The sequence below is a fragment of the Peromyscus leucopus genome, chromosome 12 (assembly GCF_004664715.2).
Source record: "Peromyscus leucopus breed LL Stock chromosome 12, UCI_PerLeu_2.1, whole genome shotgun sequence".
In the NCBI taxonomy this organism is placed as follows: Eukaryota; Metazoa; Chordata; class Mammalia; order Rodentia; family Cricetidae; genus Peromyscus; species Peromyscus leucopus.
Genome location: NC_051073.1, coordinates 65,844,928 through 65,864,470, shown reverse-complemented (window position 1 = coordinate 65,864,470; position 19,543 = coordinate 65,844,928). Strand labels below are relative to the sequence as shown.

The window sequence follows — 19,543 nt, the reverse complement described above, 5'->3', positions numbered from 1 at the left end:
CCACTTGCCTCCATTTCCCACAGCTGGCATCAGGAGCAGCTGCAGGTCAAGTCTGTGTGCTTGATGCTCGTTCACAATAAGAAGGAGGGAAGCTCAGCAGTGGCCCAGGGCAGGCAGGAAGATATGATGTCATGTGACTCACGCGTTCTTTCCTTTCTGGAAAGAATGGTACCCTCCACTCTCGCTCTGCCCCATCCCTGGGATCCCCATGTCATCTGCAGGCAAGAGCTTCATTCTCTCTCCAAAGTGCCTTTGCGGGTGGGTGGCCAAGAAGGGCCATCCCTCTGTCTTTCCAAATGATGTCACTCATTCTCAGATGACCTTCCCAGAGACATCATGCTTCTGGGCTTATGGCCCCTCTCCGTCCTTGCTCCTCACATCTGCCTCGCACACAGAGCAACCGAACTTTTAAAAGAAAACAGAGCGCCAATGTGTTGGCCTGTGTGTGTCCACCTGTGTGTATCTGTGGCTCACTCCGGGGCCCACACTTTCCAGTCACTATGTGCCCTGGGATTCATCCAGGAATGAGAAGGTGTCCTTGTGGAGCTTACAATCCAACAGGAACAGCAGGTGTCCAGCAAAAAACGATTCACTTCTGTCTGTTCCAGTATGAGGAAGGAAAGCGTGAGAAACAGGCCCACGACTGAGTGCTCAGTGAACACTGCCCTCAAAAACTGGTATTCCAGCTGAGTCAAAACACGCGAGTCCAGAACTGGAGGACGTGACAAGTGAGGCCTCTGAAGCCCAGCTGTCAGCTCTGTGTCCTTGAACAAGCCACATACCCTCTGCTTTTTCTGTTTGTTTTGTTTTTCAAGACGGGGTTTTTCTGTGTAGCCCGGGATGTTCTGGAACATGCTTTGTAGACCAGGCTGGCACCAAACCTCCCAGTGATCCGTCTGCCTCTGCCTCCCGAGCGCTGGGATTAAAGATGTGGACCACCATGCCCAGCCCCCTTAAAACTTTTAAAAATTCGGATATAAATTTTAAAATGTAGGAAATAATTGGAGAAAAATAAATTTAAAGTTGCAAAGACTAATGCAGAGAATGTCTATAGCTGCTGTATCCAGGCGACACTGTGGTAAACACTCTACCCCATTTGCTAGATTGGCCTTGTGTCATCTCTCTCACTCTCCATCCTCCATCCACGCCATTCCATCTGTGTTTGTGGGACATGGGTACCAAAATCAGTGAGTGCTCAAGGTCCTTATGCAAAATGGCACAGGAACCTGGTGAGGGATGGGCCACCGGAGTCCCGCTGTCCACCGAGCAAAGGCTTGAACTCTGGCATTTGAGACCAGCTCGGACATCAACTTCCTGTCTCAAAAAAGAAATATATGAATTATTTAAATGGCATAGCATTTGCATAAAACCTAAGCATAGCCTCCAGAACATCTCGGGCTTACTTAAACACCCAATACAGCGTGAATAGTACATAAATGATTGTCACACTGTGTTGTTTACACATTCAGTGCAGTTTGTTTTTTCCCAAATATTTTCCAACCATGGTTGAATCTATAGAAGCAGAAGATATGGAGGGCTTCATGGGCACACACACACACCCCCCACATGTTATATACATGTGTACACACTCATGCACACACACCATTTGAGGGCCCCAGGTCCTCAGAGCCACACTCCTCTCTGGATTCTGAGTGTCGGCAAGTACAGAAGGTCCACCCATCATCCTCAGCCTCCTAGCCCTTCAAGTCCCATAGCAACGAAGACCTGGGTACCTGGAGCAAAGCTGGTACTGTCTTTTTATGAAGTACTTGAAATTAATAAATGAAAATGAAGCCTGGCAGGGTGGTGCACACTTTTAATCCCAGCACTTGGGAGGCAGATAAAGGCAGGCAATTCTCTGTGAGTTCGAGGCCAGCCTGGTGTACATAGTGAGTTCCAGGAGAGTCAGAGGAACATAATGAGAAAGAAAAAGAGAAAATGAAAGCACCCATGTAAACTAGTCTCAGCCCATCCAGAATGCATCCTCCCCTTCAGCCAGGCCTGGTGTGCTGGGACAGAGGTTAGGCTGGCAGTATTCCTCAAAGCCAAACAGACTGACGCTCTGGGGGCCACATTTCTGACTTACCACATTAAAGGAAGCATCCAGAAGGATACCGTAGCCCACATGGGGATGGGCTTCTTCCCCTGCATGGATTGGCTCCTGGCCAGTGCAGAAACTGGCTCCTTGAAGGAGGCCTGCATCCAGGCAACCTGCAGTGATCAGATGGAGAGGCAATACTGGTCCTCTCAGCGGGTCTGGAAAGCTAGCCCTTAATGCGAGTCATAAATCCACACAAGGAAAGTTAGCTGCCAAGACAAGCCGTTAACACACTTGGTCTCCACTGTGACCTCCCATGGGATGGCCCACAGGGCGTGAGACCTGCAAAATCAGTCCTTGCCCAAGGATGAGGCGTCAGAACTCTGGGACTAAGCCTGAGAATCAATCTCTCTCTCTCTCTCTCTCTCTCTCTCTCTCTCTCTCTCTCTCTCTCTCTCTCTCTCTCTCATCTGTGAGGCACAGGCTGGCCTTGAACTCAGTATATAGCTGCCTCTACCTCCTGAATGGCTGGGATCACATGTATGTACCACCATGCCCAGTCTACGCACTGCAAGTACTCTATCAGCTGAGCCTCAGTCCCAGCCCAGAGAATGTGTTTGTTTGTTTTGGTTTGGGTTTTTGCTTTTTATTTGCTTTTGTTTTGTTTGAGACAGGGTTTCTCTGAGTATAGCCCTGGCTGTCCTGGAACTCTCTCTGTAGACCAGGCTGGCCTCAAACTCAGAGATCTGCTTGCTGGGTTAAAGACACATGCCACCACCACCCAGCGAGAACACTTTTCTTTTTTTTCTTTTTTTTTTAATTAAGAAATTTTCTATTCACTTTACATACCAACCACAGATCCCCCCTCTTCCCTCTTCCCACGCCCTAGCCTTCCCCCCAGTCCACCCACCCCCATCCCCACATTTTCCAAATCAAGGTCTCCCATGGGGAGTCAGCAGAGCCTGGCACACTCAGCTGAGGCAGGTCCAAGCCCCTCCCCACTGCACCAAGGCTGTGCAAGGTGTCACAGCCTAGGCACTGGGCTCCAAAAAGCCTGCCCATGCACCAGGGATGGATCCTGATCCCCCTGCCTGGGGGCCCCCCCAAACAGTTCGAGATAACACGTTTTTAAAAGCGTCCTGGGTGATGACCCACTGGGCTCGGCAACTCTTGGCCTAGAGGTCTTGTGAGGTGTGCTGAGATTCCCCCAGTGGTCTGGATGAGAAGTGGGGTGGGGAGGTGAGAGAGAATTAAGTAGCGGAGTCCCAGAAACGCACACACAATGGTTTCTCCAGGAGAGAATCCTTGGTCAGGCCCTGTCTTGGCGGCTGATGAACTCTGAAAGGGCCACATGTGTGGCCAGCTGTGAGTATGTGTAAGGGTGCCCCACCCCCACCCCGGCTCCTCTTATTCCTCAGTGTGTCCAAACCATCCCTGAAGTACTAACTAGTCTGTCTCCGACCCTCAGCTTCTCCCTGAGTGTGAGTCGCGGGGAGCCCAGAGAGGAGGGAGAAGTCCCATGCAAACATTCTCTTCTGTTCCAGCTGCCCTCCATGGCTCCCAGGAGGAAGGGGGACGGGTGGGGGCTGGCTGGGACACAGCTGTGGGCAAGGCCAGGTGCAGGGAGGGGGCCAGTCCGGGGCAGCAGCCTTCAGGCTGCAGCATGCTGACGAAATAGTCTGCTCCTGACTCACCAGCCCTAAGCAGCAGGCTGGCACTCCCCCATGACCTGCAGGCTGCAGGCTGCGCGGTGTGGTAGGTTTATTTTCTTTTCCTCCAGTTACGCACACTCCTCCATGGGGTCACTGCCTCACTCTGGAGGTTCCTTCTTGAGTTTCTAGGCAAACACTGGGACCTTGGGGCCTCACCCTATGAGACCTAGGGGAGCCAAAACTTTTCCTATACCCCCCCAACCACACCCCTCCACACGCACAGCACACACACACACACACACACACACACACACACACACACACACACTCAGCACTGGCCTAAGTAGACTGGGGGGCTGAGGGAGGGAGGCAGGGAGGGAGAGAGGGAGGCAGGCAGAGAGGGAGGCAGGCTGCACCCACTCTGTAATTAAGCCCAGTTCCTACTTGGCCTCTGTATCTGGTTTCTCCCTAGGGCCCATTCCAGGAAAGCTCCTTGGTCAAACCCAGTTCGGAGCAACTTCCCTGGAAGCCCCCATCCCTCCAGATTTCACTTGTGGGAGAACAGTAAGCCAAGTGTGCAGACTAAACGGACTTCAGAGTTGGTCCTCAATCATGTAACACTCTGACGGGAGAAGCAGCTGAAAGAGTAAACATCTCTCAATGTCCGAATCCGGCCTCTTCAAGAGCTGCAGGCGAGAGCCACCTCCTCCGCAGGGCTTTCTCCCTCCAGATGTGATGCTCTGCCACTAACACTCTACAGCACATCTGTCATCCACCCTCTGACGACCTGGCTACAGTGGTCTTTCTTTCTTTTTTTTTTTTTTTTTTTCTTTCTTTCTTTCTTTCTTTCTTTCTTTCTTTCTTTCTTTCTTTTTTTTTTTTTTTTTTTTTTTTTTTATTAGACATTGTCTATCTATTCCCTCTGACTGTTTACCTGGCTTCAGTGTGCTTTTCTTTCTTTTTTTTTTTTTTTTAAATTGCCCGCTTGAAGTTAGGTGTGGCGACTTGACATCCTCTGGCTGGTGAAGCATGGACTGCAGCAGGTATCACTTCCCGGCAGATGCGGGAGTCTCCACCCTCTCTTCCCCGGCCGCAGTGGTTTCTGTGTACCGTACTGCGGTGCTGGACACAGGCCAGACTTGCAGCAGCAGCAGCTGATTCTTTACTAAAGAGCAATGCCACGAGGAATGGATATTTGTTGCCTCCAGCCACTGAGATTTGGGGCTTGTTTGTTGTCATAGCATTCATTACCTAACCCATCCTGACTAAAACAAGACATCCCACATAACAGGGCTCTCAGAACAGCTATGTAAACCCAATAGATTCATTTGGTTTTGTTTTATGTGTATGGGTGTTTTTGCCTACAAGCATGTCTGGGCATCGTGTGTGTGTGTGTGTGTGTGTGTGTGTGTGTGCGCGCGCGCGCGCGCGCGCACGCGCTTGGTGCCTTCAGATGCCAGAAGAAGGGGTTGGATCTCCTGAAACTGGAGTGTGTAAATACAATAAATACTTCACAGTTGAATATATATAAATGTTCACACACACACACACACACACACACACACACACACACACACACACAAGTTTCTAAGGATAGATGTGTGGCCATGGCTCTGCAGGGTGGAGCCTTCCTGTCTTCAGCTCTGATGCTGATTTGGGTTCATGAACCGAAGGCAGTTGATTTTCAAGCCCTAGGCTCCTTGGGGACTGGCTCACACCATGATTCTTTGCTACCCAACAGTGGCATCCTTCAGCAAAGGCAGACCACTCTTGTGGTAGTGGGAAAGTGAATCTCAAGCAGCGAAGCGCTGTCCCAAGTACTAGGCTGTCTGATAAGAAACATGTGTTTGAATCCAGTCAGGCCTGGCTCCTAATCTCAAGCTCAGTCTGTGGGATCACATAGTCGCTTGCCAGATTCACAGCAAAGATCCACTTAGAGCATCAGTGCCCTGGGTCACCTAAACCCTGTCCACCTATGTCCCCATACACTGAAAAGGACCAGTGACGGGTAATCATCTCCCTGTGTTCCCAAATAGAGTGAGCGTCAACTCTGAGAGCAATGGTGTGGAAAGCCTCCGCCCTGCTGTCTGTGCCAGAGACCAACAGATAACCCTCATTTGCAAGTTTGGTTAAATTTTAACTCAGCACCCAAGGGTGCAATCCAATACCAGCAACACAAAGTCCTTGCCTTTAGCTTCATCACTGACAGCCAAGCAGGAGGAACCTGGAAATCCAGCATGCTGCTGTCCTCACCTACCAAGAAACCCTGCCACCTCAGTCCTTGCCCTTACTGTGACAGCAGTCCACGAGAGACCAAGAACCCTGATGGCCTGGGGGAGCCACTGAGAGCTCACCTTCTGGTCAAACCCATGCTGCCTTGGCACACGTCCCAGGAAGTGACTCTGCATCTGCATGCAGCCCCACGGATGCACCCACTTCGTCCCACTAGCTGTGACTAAAGACTCCACATCACATTAGCCCTTCAGAAGATATGGCCCCCACACTCTTGGTTGATCCAGGGTGTAAGTTGCCTCATTTTGTTTTGTTTTTCGAGACAGAGTTTCTCAGTGTAGTTTTGGTGCCTTTCCTGGATCTCTCTTTGTAGCCCAGGCTGGCCTGGAACTCACAGAGATCCGCCTGGCTCTGCCTCCCGAGTGCTGGGATTAAAGGCGTGTGCCACCACTGCCCGGATGTAAGTTGCCTCTTATGGGAGGCATTTTCTGTGTCCTCCACGGCGTCTCCTTTTCTGTCCCATGACTGGCAGCCACACACATCTGGCTGCTGCTGTGGACACACTGAGGAGATGACAGGGGAGAGAGGCAGTGGCAAACCCCAGTGATGCTAGGTGACAGCTTTGGTGACTAGCTAAACATGCCCACAGCACAATGTCCGGTTAACGTGGGTGGCCCCTGCTTTTTCAAAAAGGCCATATTCATAAATCACGTGTCTGGAGACCTATTCCCTTATTTACCTAACCCTCAATGCTCAATGTGATTTTGTTTGTTTCTTTGTTTTTGTTTTTCAAGCCAGGGTTTCTCTGTGTAGCCCTGGGTGTCCTGGAACTCACTCTGTAGGCCAGGCTGGCCTCGAACTCAGAGATCCATCGGCCTCTGCCTCCCAAGTGCTGGGACCAGGACGTGTGCTAGCACCGCCCAGCTCAGCTCGATCTTAAAACTCTCAGGAAACAGAGTGTGACACCATCAGTAAACCTCAGTCAGTAGACTCCATGAGGAGTTGGAGGGAACATTCCTCTTAAATAATTAACAGCACAATAAATATAATAGTAACTTGCATCATGAAGAGCCAGAACCTAAAGTCAACCAGACAGTGGGTCTCATGGAACTGACCCAAAGTACCTCTTCTCTCACTGGACTTACCAATCAAGTTCTGCTGCACTTATTGATCAAGCCGTGGCATCATATCTGCAAATAGACTGTGGCTGTCCCGGTTTTTATGAGATTCTGGGATGACAGTCTGCTGCCTTTGCTTACGTTGGCCTCTGCCTAGAGGGTCTGCTTGGCCTCATCCACTCCTCCACAGAAGCGACTCCATGTCACTTCCTCCGTGAAGCCCTCCCAGCCTACCCAGCTGAACTTCAGACTCAGTCCCTTCTCCTTCGTCTCCCTCTGTTTTAAGCATAAACCTTTGACCGGTGTTACCGCACTTCATGGGAGGTAGTTCTTTTAAACATTCCACCTTTAGACTACTCCCGATTGTTCCTTAGGAGAGAATATATTTTACGAGCCCCAAGCCTACCTGAGAGTGCTGTTCAGCAAATGTCCATCGATCGATTTGCCCAGGGGCTGAGTGAAATATCTTTGCAATGATAAACTGCGCCACGCCGGGCCTCACAGCACCCCTCGTGTAGGAGAGAATAAATCTTCATTTTCAGATGGAAACAAGCTCCAGGCTCCCTGCTACTTGCTCGCTTAGGTCCAGTGTGTCAAGTTTCAGTCTAGAAAAGCACTCCTTGGGTTTTAGTGTGTCCACATAGTTCCCAGAGAGCTTGGAAAATAAAATGCAGATTTCTACTTACCTACATTTCTAGCAAATTCTCAGGGACAACGGTTTATCGTCGGTGCAAGGATCTTACTTCATCTTAACTACTTAACAGGTGGCCGAGTGAAAGAAAATGCCCAGCGAGGTGGGGGTAGGTGGTTGCCGCTGGACAGACCCTTCGGAGCGCGCGCAAGGATAGATAGACAGCCGTGTGCTGACCTTACTGATGAGGGAAACAAATGGTTAGAGAGACTCAAGTGGCTTTTCTGAGGAATCCATCCTTCTTGATTGCTCTACTGCCCAGCATGCTGGGAGACTCGGAGGCGAAGGCACCATGTCTTATCATCAGAAAAGTGATAGGTACAAGGCATGTGCAGCCGGGGTCTCTAAACACAAAACCGAACGGGAGAGGAGCCAGAGGTGGGTGAGCGCGTGCCAGCCAGCTCTCACACAAAACCCAGCCACATCTTTCTTTTCTACCTATGGCCCAATTAGACTGGAGATGGGGTCATCTTTGATCGGCCTCGTCCCCTTAAAAGAAAGCAGGGAAAACAGTGGCTTTAGGATTTTTTTTCTTTAAAGCCCTGAACCTCTTCAGTGGAAAGTGCTGCCCTTCCGACCTGTTGATGTAATTGCCGTAATTGAAGATTCCAGGCCCCCTGTGGGTGGACAGGGCCCCATTCATCCATCAGGTCAGCGAAGTGTAAACCTGCTGAGTCCTTCAGATGCCCTGGCCGCAGCCCTCCCCCTCCTGCGCCCTCCTGCGCCCTCCTGCGCCCTCCTATGCCCTCCTGCCCCCATGGGATAGGCTCCCCACAATGCCAGAGCAGCCAGGCCCGGGCTGGTCCCTCTCTGGATGTGGGAACAGTGCCTAATTAAGGGGTTTGTTCTCATCTCCATGGGGCCATCTTAACGCCTCCTGACAGTAATGAGACACACACGTGTGGGAGGGGGGGAGGGGAGGATGGCCTCCCTGCTGCCTTAACACCCTATTAAACAGCAAGCCTAACACAGGAGCGCGTGCACACACGCACACACACACACACACACGCACACGCACACGCACACGCACACGCACACGCACACGCACACGCACACGCACACACTGCAGTTCTCCAGTAATCACCACCAAGCCTTTATAACTACAAAGGGTCCGCTCCAGTTCTGAAAGAGGAAGGAACCAAGGAGATGAAAAAACTTGCCCAGGGGGCACACAGTGAGTCACCATCACTGGGGCCCCAGGTGTCCTGATGTACCTCACAGCACTGACTTCCTCCAGGAGGGAGGGGCGCGCCATTGCAGCCCCAGGGGAGCCAGTCAGAGGGTGGAGGGGGGAGCGGACAGGCTCATTCTCTGAAGCTACCTCGTCAGGGGGCCCGTGCCCGTGGAAGAGCATGAAGGGCCTCCCCGTGGGCTGGTTCTGCAAGGGCTGAGTGAGGTCTGAGACTCTCAGGGACACCCTTGGGTCACGTGACAAAGCCAACCTCAGAGTGGGACACTCCCTGCAACAGCTGGGCCACACCTCATCTTTCGGCACATTCTCTGGGTCTCTGTCCTGTTTCTACCCCTTTCCCATCGCTCACAGACCTCCCTCTCAGCCCCTCTTATGCCCACAGCCCACCAGCACCTTCACCAGGAGTCCTGCTTTGCACTCTCTGCTTCTCCACCACGGGCGCTCTGGCCAGCGCCAGGTATAGAGTTTGCTCTCAGTAAGTAACCAGCCATCCAATATGATAAAAGCCGAGCTGACACTTGCTCCACCTAATTCTAAGTCACGTTAGTTCATTGTTCTGACCACAGTTCTGCTCGCAGAGAGAGCTAGGGAAGTCCCCCGCATTTTAGGGAGGGCAGGCATGCTGAAACTAACATGGGCTAAATTTCAGGTCAACTGGCCTGCTAAAGATAGTGAGTCGGACACTGTGGCACACACCTGTGGTTCCAGACACCCCGAAGGCCCTTCACAGTTCTGTAGAGCAGACACTTGAGGGAGGTTCCTGGCTCACACCAGAGGAAGACTGGAGTGAATCTCTCTCAGTGCTCTCCCCTTGAGAGTGGACTGCATGTACCGGAAGACACTGCTGACTAAGGGACTCTGGGAAATAGTCACTGCTTTGGCTCCTCTGGTCCCATCAGAGTGGAGCAGTTCCTTATTGTCTGTTTCCCACTGGATTCCTGAAATAAGCCACCTGCTCCGGGAGTCACCCCTCACTGCCCCCCCACCTTCCCCACCAAGCAGAATGGTCCCTTGCCGCTGCTACTTGCCAGGGCTTCTAGAAGCAGGACTCTAATCCTCTGTGCACAGTGGTTTGAATAAGGAGACTCATAACTACCAGATACAACATGCAGATCAAAGGTCCAAGACCCCCAGGACAGTTGGGGGACACTTGAGTCCCCAACTCAGCAGTTAAAAGGGAGGGGCCGTCATTTTGGAAGTTCACGTTGTAATGGATCAGGCCCATGTGTAAGTAAACTTGGCCCATTCTCAGTCACTCTAATGAAGGACAGTGGCCCTGGAGACCCTCACTTCCACAAGCTAAGGTAAGACGTGCCTCTGAAGCTAAGCCTTGCAGACATGGCCGCAATGAGAGAGAACTGGTAACCATTTAAAAGCCAGTGCAGAGCTTCTGTCCATGGCCAGTTTCTGCAAGGGTTTGTAATGAACACTATGGGCAAAGGACTGTGCCGTCCAGGGTGAGGGTGCAGGACTGTTGCTATTCAGAGTGACTGCTTTCTGGTACAGACATGGGTCTGTAGTAAGAGCCAGGACTTAGCAGCATGTGGGAGGCCTTGGATTTGACCCCCAACACACCAACAGAAGACCTATGCTTTCTGTTGACCCAATCGGATATGATCAAAGTCTTAATTCTTTGTTTCGACTGTGTTTAAAGTAAGAAATAATGGCAAATAATTCAGAATTGAACTTATGCACTGTTATACAGTAAAAATAAAAAGCACTGTGCCCTTTAGGGAAAATGTCACGATATATTCTTTGAGAGTCTTGATGACATTCTTCTCTTCTACTGTCAATTCCACTTTTACAAAGTCTCTTACCTAAGAAAAATGAATTTTTTAAAAAAGCCGCATGCTTAAGAAGACCACAGAGCATAAATGGTGAACACACTCACATAAAGCTATAAGGATTTTTATTTTGCCATCCTGTCAAATGACAAGAGCAAGTCACAAATGATCACAGATATAAAACAATCGAACTTTGGAGGCCGTGAAGAAAAGCAAGAAAAACACCCAATAAGGAGAGTAAGCGCCTTTGTTTACCTTCCCTGTGTTTTCCTCTTTAGGATGGTTATTACATTTATTTACTTATCTGGGGGAGGGGGGATGTGCCAAGACACACATGCGGAGGTCAGAGGACAACTTGCAAGAGTTGTCTCTCCTTCCGCCATGTGGGTCCCAGAGATCAAACAAACTCTAGCGATCTGTGCCAGCTTGCTGGTCCTCCTGTGTCTCTACACTCTCCTTACCAGCCTGCCTAAATTTTTTTTTTTTCAAAGAATGTGTGTTAGTTTGGGAGGGGAAAATTAATTTTATTATTTTAATATATACGTACAATCTCTGCCTGGAAAGCCTCGTGTTTCATGCTTCAATCTGGAAGGCAATGGTGCTAGCATTCTATTTGGATGCCACCTTGCCCAGACACTCATGTCTACCTGAATACACTGTGATTAGTGGGAAGGCTTTGGAAGTGACCTGATATTTCCGGTCATATCAGTTCAGGTGTGAACTCTCAGAAGGAGATCCCGATTCATTTGTTTTTTAGATAGTCTCACTATGTAGCCCTGGCTGTCCTGGAACTCACAGAGATCCACCTGCCCCTGCTGGGATTAAAGGTGTCTGCCACCACATCTGGTGGGCAGACAGACTCTTTACTTCTGTTTACAATCTTGACTACAGCTTGTCACCCTTCAGGGTGATAGGGTGATGTGACATGATCGTTTGCCTAGCTGGTTTGATTGGGTGACGTGATGATCTGTCTAGCTGGTTTGGATGAATCGAACAGAATTGAACTTCAGAACTGAGAAGTCCTAGGAGAATAATACCTGGACTTCAAGGTCCAGCTTGAACCCTGTTCCTTGATGGCTTCTGTGGCTCCACTGTGCCCCTGCTCCTTCACATGGCAACAGTATCTCTTCCCATACCACACCTGTCTCCACATTCCCCTGTGGCCTTGGACGACTGCCATTTGAATCATTATACCAGCCAGTTTGCAGGTTCTTATTGGCCAACTCTCCCACCTGACTCTGGATAAGGCTTTGCATTTTTGTTTTGTTTTAGATCTCGCTTTTGAAGTGAACACAGTCTAAGCCGCCCAATCCACCCGATGCTTCTGTACATGTTTGACAGTGAAGGCAACACGGATGTCTCAGCATCAGCAAGCCCTCCAGCCTGGGCTAGGTGCGGTCTCTAAGGACACAAAGGGACCAAGAGAGGATAAACACCAAACTTGACTGCAATCTGTCAATCACTTGAATCATTTCCCTCAGAGAGTATGGATGGCCATGGAGCAGGGAGGGGCTGTGTCTGTCTTCTTCGCTCAAATAGTCCCCAGGAACTGTTGAAGCAAAGAATGGCTGGCAAGGGAACCCCAAATTTCTTCTCTTCCAACTCTGATTACAAACCACATGCTCGGTCTGATATGGGGGTGACCTTGCTCTCATAACCCTTTCTCTCCCCTTTTTTTCCCTTCTCTCTCTTTTTTTCTCCTACAGTGCTTGGGGTTGAACAAGGGCTTTGAACTGGCTAGGTAAGTGCCCAGTCACTAACCTACATCCCCAGTCCTTAGGTTTATGAGACAGAGGTTTTCCTATGTGCCCAGGCTGGCCTCGAACTCAAGATTCTCTATGCTGGATTACAGGCATATGCTACCCTATCGGGCAGTGCACTAACGTATCTCCCCGGCTTTCTTAGGTTTTTACTGAGAACTAAGAATTAATGGAAACCAATGGGTTTTCCCAACAGCCAGTTGACTTAATTATTTACCCCAGTAACCTCTAGCATTGTGCTTCTGTTTTGGAGGTGGTGTGCATGCTCATATGTATGGAGGTGCACATGGAAGTGTGGAGGTCAGAGATCAGCCTTCAATGTCCTTCCTCAGGACCCGTTCACCTCATTGGTTGGCTGTTTGTTTGTTAGCCGGGTTGATTTTTGAGACAGGGTCTCTGACTGAGCCTGGGTCTCATCCATTCAGCTAGACTGGCTGGCCAGGGAGCCCCAGGAAGTGTTCTCTCTTGGCCTCCTTGACCCTGAGATTTCAAGTGCATGGCCCTGTGCCCTGCTCTTTATGTGCGTGCTAGGGCCTGAACTCAGGCCCTAATGTGAGGCAAGAATCTTACCAAGTGAGCTATCTCCACACCAGCTTAGCATGGGTGTCTTTCTTTATTTAAATCTACCTCCCTCCTCCCCCCGTCCCTTCTTTCAAGACAGGGTTTCTCTGTATATCCCTGGCTGTCCTGGAGCTCACTCGGTAGACTAGGCTGGCCTCAAACTCAAGGATCCTGCCTCTGCTTCTCAAATGCTGGGATTAAAGGTGTGCGCTGATGCCGGCCTTTAGATCTCTTTATAGGAGATGATTGCTTAGAAACAAACAGAAAGTTGTGCCAGAGGTGGAGTTCAGTGGGAGGGTATGGGCCCAACATATAGGACACCACATCAGAAAATACCATGTTTTAGTTTTTGTTTTTTTTTTTTTTTTTAAAGGAGAGAATCCTTAGAATTTTAAAATAGATTAAGACATGCAATGTAGGGCTCTTTCTATGCATTTTGCAAAAGTATATTACTAACCACCTTTTACTCAGCTCTACATCAGTCAAGGGCTCGTGTCTTAGAGACATCACAAAAATGTGGCATGACGCCGGGCAATGGTGGTGCACGCCTTTAACCCCAGCGCTCAGGAGGCAGAGCCAGGCGGATCTCTGTGAGTTCGAAGGCAGCCTGGTCTACAGAGCGAGATCCAGGACAGGCATCAAAACTACACAGAGAAACCCTGTCTCAGAAAAAAAAAGAAAAAAATTGTGGCACGCTGAGCCTCTCCCTGCAGCTAGACTCCATGCTCTCTTGTGAACTCACTGGCTCTGGCTCCCACGCTCCCTAGAAACAGCTGTTAGGATACAGCTGTCTACAGCATCCTATCGAGCACCTTCTCCAACCTCGGCATAGCTAACAACCCCAAAGCAGATTCTCCAGAACATTCCAGAGCCTGACTCAGGAGGTTTAAGGAAGAAGTACAGAGTCAGCATTTTAACAAACTCCCTGCAGTTGACTGAATTATATTTACCCCAGATCTTATGTTGGCATCCTAATTCCCAGTGTGGTGGTATTGGAGACAAGAGGCGTGTGTGTATGTGTGTGTGTGTGTGTGTGTGTGTGTGTGTGTGTGTGTGTGTGTGTGTGTTGGTGAGGGGGGACAGATTAGGTTTAGATGAGGCTGGAGAGGACTTCGCGGTGGGATTGATATCCTTATGTATATAAAGGAACATTAGATTTCTCTCTTGATTCTGAAGCACTGAGAGAACATGCAAAGACGTAATCAGAAGGCAAGGGAGGCCTCGTCCGCGGACGGGGAGCCTGCTGTCACCTTGTCCTGGGCTGTAGAGCTGTGCAGACCTGCTTCCCACTCTCCGATTGGCTGAGACACATTGCCCAGGTGATTCTAACAGGAAGTACCCAAGCTGGTGCTTTGCAAACTGCCCTCCTGACCCCAATCCCAAGCTCCCCTTCCTGCTTCCCAGGCCGCAAATTGGCTTTGCTTCTTGCCTTGACTCTCTCGGCGTTCTGGACAGACTTCTTGTGCACAAATTAACCGATATTGATGCCCTTCCTTCCCCTTCCCCAGGACGTGGGAGCCAGATGTGTGGCCCAGAGCAGCTGTTGAAACGTGTCTGCTGAAGACCTGGCTGAATTAGTGAAGGGCTGAGTGAGACGATGAAGAGATGTAACGTCACATAGAGCCCCTACTTTCCTTCCTGAGTCCGTCCTGGACTGGAGAAAACAGTGTCTGTTTAACCCAGATGCCTTCTAGTCTCCTTGTCTTTGTGGGCATCTATCCATCTTAGCCTTGGAGTTCAAGGCCTAGTATGAAAAGTGCCTCTGGGCATGGGCCAAGGCCCAGAGATGTCGTCCAAAGCCATCTGTGAGTGTGACTACTCCGCAGAAGGCACAGTCCTTGCCTGCAGGTGGCCGCCCGGTGGGATCTTGAGGGGACAGGGACAGACAGATGGTTTGCTCTCCTCTCCAGTGAAGCCCTGAGCTGGAGATCCGGGGAGGGAAGTTCGTGCTAAGTTTGGGATTCAGATGCAATACGCCTGTTCATTCTTCCTCAGCTCCCGTTTTCCCTTCTCTCGTCTGAAAAGCAGCAAGGCTTTGCCCGGGCTTAGTCAGCACCTCAAACTGCTGCTGTCGTCCCTGATGTGAGTGACAATGGGCAGGCTAGGTGTTTAATACAGCATGATGTAAGCTGTGCTCGTGAAGAAAGAGTCACTGACAAACAGTGCAAGCTGACACCCTGAGAACAGCCCGGGCTATGAGGTCATGTGGCAGGACAGGTAGGCCCTTCTGTTTTCTCAGCCCTGACATCTGATGCCCCTCCAGTTATTCAATAACCAGAAACAAGGCTGGTCCTCCAAATTCCTGAATCTCCCTGGGGAGGGAGGGAGGAAGGGAGGGAGGGAGGGAGGGAGGGAGGGAGGGAGGGAGGGAGAGCAACCTGCTTCCCGGCTGATCAAGGACACCCAAGGAGAACTAGTGTTGGAAACCTGCCCCCAGGAGAATGGGCGGGTAGAACAGCACACAAGAAAGGTGTTCAGAGGCCACAGGCACCACTTCTGTAGGGAAAGGAGAATTCTGAATTCTATGTGACCCAGACAGTCAAGCCCGGGTCCCCGAGGAGAAGGCAAACCCCTACCCCTAGGTGTCCAAGGAAGTAGCCAGTTCTCATAAAACTTGCTTTTTTGTTGCTGGTGGCAGTAGTTTATTTTTATGGAGACAGGGTCTCTCTATGTAATCCTGGCTCACCTTGAATTCTTTATGTAGACCAGGCTGGCCTTGAACTCACGGAGATCCTGCTGCATATGCCTCTGCCTCTGGAGTGCTCAAAGTAAAGGTGTGCCCCATCACACCCTGTACTATTAAGGTTAGTGGTAATGATGGCACACAGGCCTTTAATCCCAGCATTTTGGAGGCGGAGGCATAGGACCTCTGTGAGGGTTTAAAACCAGCCTGGTCTATACAGCAGGCCCTAGGCCAGGCATAGTGAGATTCTGTCTGGCAAACAATCAAACCAAGGAGAGAATCAGTGCGGGCCTAGAGCAATGACTCAGTGGTTAAGAGTGCTTGCTCTTCACTCAAGTGAAATGGGGTTCAGAGATCAGCGCCCTTTTAGCAAGCCAGGAATGGTTGACACAATGCTTGTAACCCCAACACCGAGGAAGACAGAAATCACTGGATTAGAACTGGAAGAACTGGGGGGTGGGGGGTGGCAGGGGAGGAAACAGCCAGGAAAAAAAAAATCCTGCAAACTCTAGGTTCAGGGAGAGACCCTGCCTCAAAAGAAATAAGATGGAGTGATAGAGAACACCTGATAATCTCCTCTGGTCTAAGTGAATGCACAGGTGTGCAACACACACACACACACACACACACACACACACACTCCCTAAAAATTTAAGAGGTTAGTGGTTTCAGGGAATGCTGGAGATGCAACTCAATAGTAGAGCATTTGTCTAGGATAGCCCAGAGTTCAATCCCCAACACAAAAACAAACAAACAAATAAACAAAATCAAAAATGATTGGGGGGGTTGTTGGAGTTTTTTTTTCTGTGTCCGAGGAGAGGAGGCTGATTTATTTTTCACATGTTTATTTTACTTCCAGTTGTATGCCTCACCTATGAATCAACATGCACTGATTTAACAATTAAAAACGTGAACTATCTCGATGAGACACTGCAATGATAGCCCCAAAAAAGTAAGTCCAAGGAGACACATTTCCTTTTCAATGTTTCATAAAGGTGAAGAGACCAGTAAAGTCGCTAGCGGCAGGAATATGGCAGCTGCTGATGGCTGTTGGGAAGGGCCTCAACTGTCTTAAAGTAACAGAACTGTATCTCAAAGGTCCAGAGGATGGAAGTCCAAAACCAAGGGGTCAGCAGGCCTGTGCTCTGCCTGGAACCCCACAGGGACAGTCCAGATGGCTTCTTCCTCTCAGGCGGTGACCAGCAGTCTGTGGTCAGCCGATGTACAGCTCCAGCTTCTGCCTCCATTGTTATGACTAGGTGATAAAGACGGTGAGCTTCCAAGATGGCTGGCTATCAGAGAGCAAATTCCTAGTCCTTCACCGTGTCCTCCTCACTTCCACACTCTCCCCTTGTGTGTGTAGGTGTCTACTAGCTTTGCGACACCAGGCCTGTGGTTTAAGGGCCCACTCTATTTCATTAGGATTTTTACCTTAGCTAATCACATCTACAATGACTGTCTTCAAATAAGGCCACATTCTGAGGGTAAGGATTGACGGTCATCATCGCAGGGGACACAATTCGACCCCAAAACAGCCACAATCGGTTCAAAAGAAAACAGCATTCCTAGAGACTCCAGGGAGCTCCCGTCAACCTTAGCAAAGCTAACTGCCTTCCCAAGAGAAGAGCAAGGCACTCATTCCCCTGTTCTTTCCGAATGGTTTACTAAGCATCCTTGATACACCAGCTGCGGGCGGGAGAGGTAAGATAAGGCCTCTGCCCCTGGGGGAGACTATTGGAAGACACTGTCCTTTTGGAATTCTTTATCCTCATGGATGAAGGTGACATCTGGGCGGTTTGGGGCCAGGTACTCTGTCCCAAGCCTCCATTGGACTATATCCCATATTCTCATTTGTGAGTTTACACTGCAGTAAGCCTCGGCCACGAGAAAACCAAATACCCAGTGATTAAAGAACTCCATGCCACATGGTAAAGGACATGCCACCCTATGGTCAGGACTGCAGAAGGGAGCACTCTCAAGCTGCAGAGGGTTTTTTGGTGTGGTGGTTTGGGGATATTGTTGTTTGTCTGGAGTATCTTAATTGGGGATTTTCAAACGTCAACGTGAAAATCAGTGAGGCATGGGTTGGGGCGGGGGGATGTAGCTCCGCGGTAGAGCGTTTGCCTAGCATGTGCAGGGTCATGATTTCAGCAGCCCCACACCAAAAGCCTATGAAGATGTATGCAGTGAGTGATCAGCCCAAAGGCTGTCAGGAAGTGAGAGGGCTGGCAGGAGTAAGTAGCCCCACCTGTGGGCCCTCTCCCACACCGCCCAGCAGACTCCTCCAGGCGTGCGTGGTTAAAGGGGAAACACTAGACTACTGTGTTTGGCACTTTGGAGTCACTGTGACCAAAACACCTGAGAAAACAATTTAGAAGAGCAAAGATTGACTTGGGCTCAGTTTCAGAAGATTTGGTCCATTGTGGTAGGAGAGGTGTGACACCGTGGCAGCCAGGAAGCTGAGAACAGGGTTCATTACCAGGCCAGGGCTACATCTAGACTCCAAGGACACACCCTCAGTGGCCTGATTCATCTAGCTAGGCCCCACCTCCTGCCTTTACCATCTCTGGGTAATGCCGTCGTATTAATCCATTCACTAGGTCAGAACCCTCATGATCTGATTGTCTCTGGAAGCAAATCGCAGACACCCTCAGAGGTGTGCCACAAACACCCCAAGAGACGCGCTTGACCAATCTTCTAGGCATTTCTGGGTCCCGTCAAGTTGGCAGTCTACCAGTGTCTACCACTCCGGGGCCGTGTCTGCTTTATCGGAGGCACACACAGCGGAAGAACGTGCAGGGACAGGTCTGGAACCCAGGGCCTCTCTCTTTTCCTCTGGAAAGCTTTCCACACATAAGCTTTGGGTAACACAGAAAAGAAGGTGGGTGTTGAGAGAACAGCAAGATGGCTCTGCAGATAAAAGGCACTTGTTTTTGTTTTTTTTTTTTTAAGTGACTAATTTTTTTCCTTTTAAAAGTTTTAAAATTCTTTTATTTTTTTAATATATTTCTTGCAGTGGGTAGCCATTCCAGCTTTGACCTGGAAGTTCCAACCCCCATTGAGGCTTCGGTAATGTTCACGCCTATAAGGCGGGGCTGAGAGAGGACGCTGAAGACCCGAGTTCCAGATGCGGGGGCTCTCTTGGTTCCTGGACCCTGGACTCTGGAGGTAGACTGTAGTGGGTAGCCATTCCAGCTTGGTTCTGGAAGTTCCAACCCCCATTGAGACTCTGGCAACTGTCACGCCTACGAGGCGGGGCGAGGGGAGGCGCCTGGGGACCCGAGAGCTGGATGGGCCAGCGCTCTCTCTGGGCGCTCTCTCGGTGCCGGGACGCTGACCGGTGGAGATTGACTGTGCAGAGCTCCAGAGAACACCGCTGGACTGCGTTACACCTTCCCCAGACCCTGCGACCTACCCATTACTTAATTTGTGAGTTACGCCATTAAATAAATATCCTTTTAACTATGTGGAGTGGCCAAAATAATTTCTCCAATATCTGGCGCCCAACGTGGGGCACGAACCCACGACCCTGAGATTAAGAGTCTCATGCTCTACCGACTGAGCTAGCCGGGCAAGGTATAGATTTATAGAAATGGGTTAATTTAAGATATAAGAACAGTTAGCAAGAAGCCTGCCACAGCCATACAGTTTATAAGTGATATAAGCGTCTGAGTGATTATTTTATAAATGGATTGTGGGACTGCGGGGCTTGGGGAACCTGGAGAGAAGCCCTCCAGCAACGGGCTCTAGAGAACTCTGGAGAAAGGTGTGGCCAGACTGCGCCACACCTTTCCCAGACCCTGCAATCTACCTATCCCTTCATTTGTAAGTT

The 19,543-nt window shown here is 50.0% G+C and overlaps 1 non-coding gene across 1 annotated transcript; it reads right to left on the bottom strand.

Moving 5' to 3' along the window:
* Nucleotides 1-19,211: 19,211 nt before the first annotated feature.
* On the bottom strand, nucleotides 19,212-19,284 carry Trnak-cuu. The gene has a single exon. It is a non-coding gene; the product is annotated as a tRNA-Lys (tRNA).
* Nucleotides 19,285-19,543: the final 259 nt, after the last annotated feature.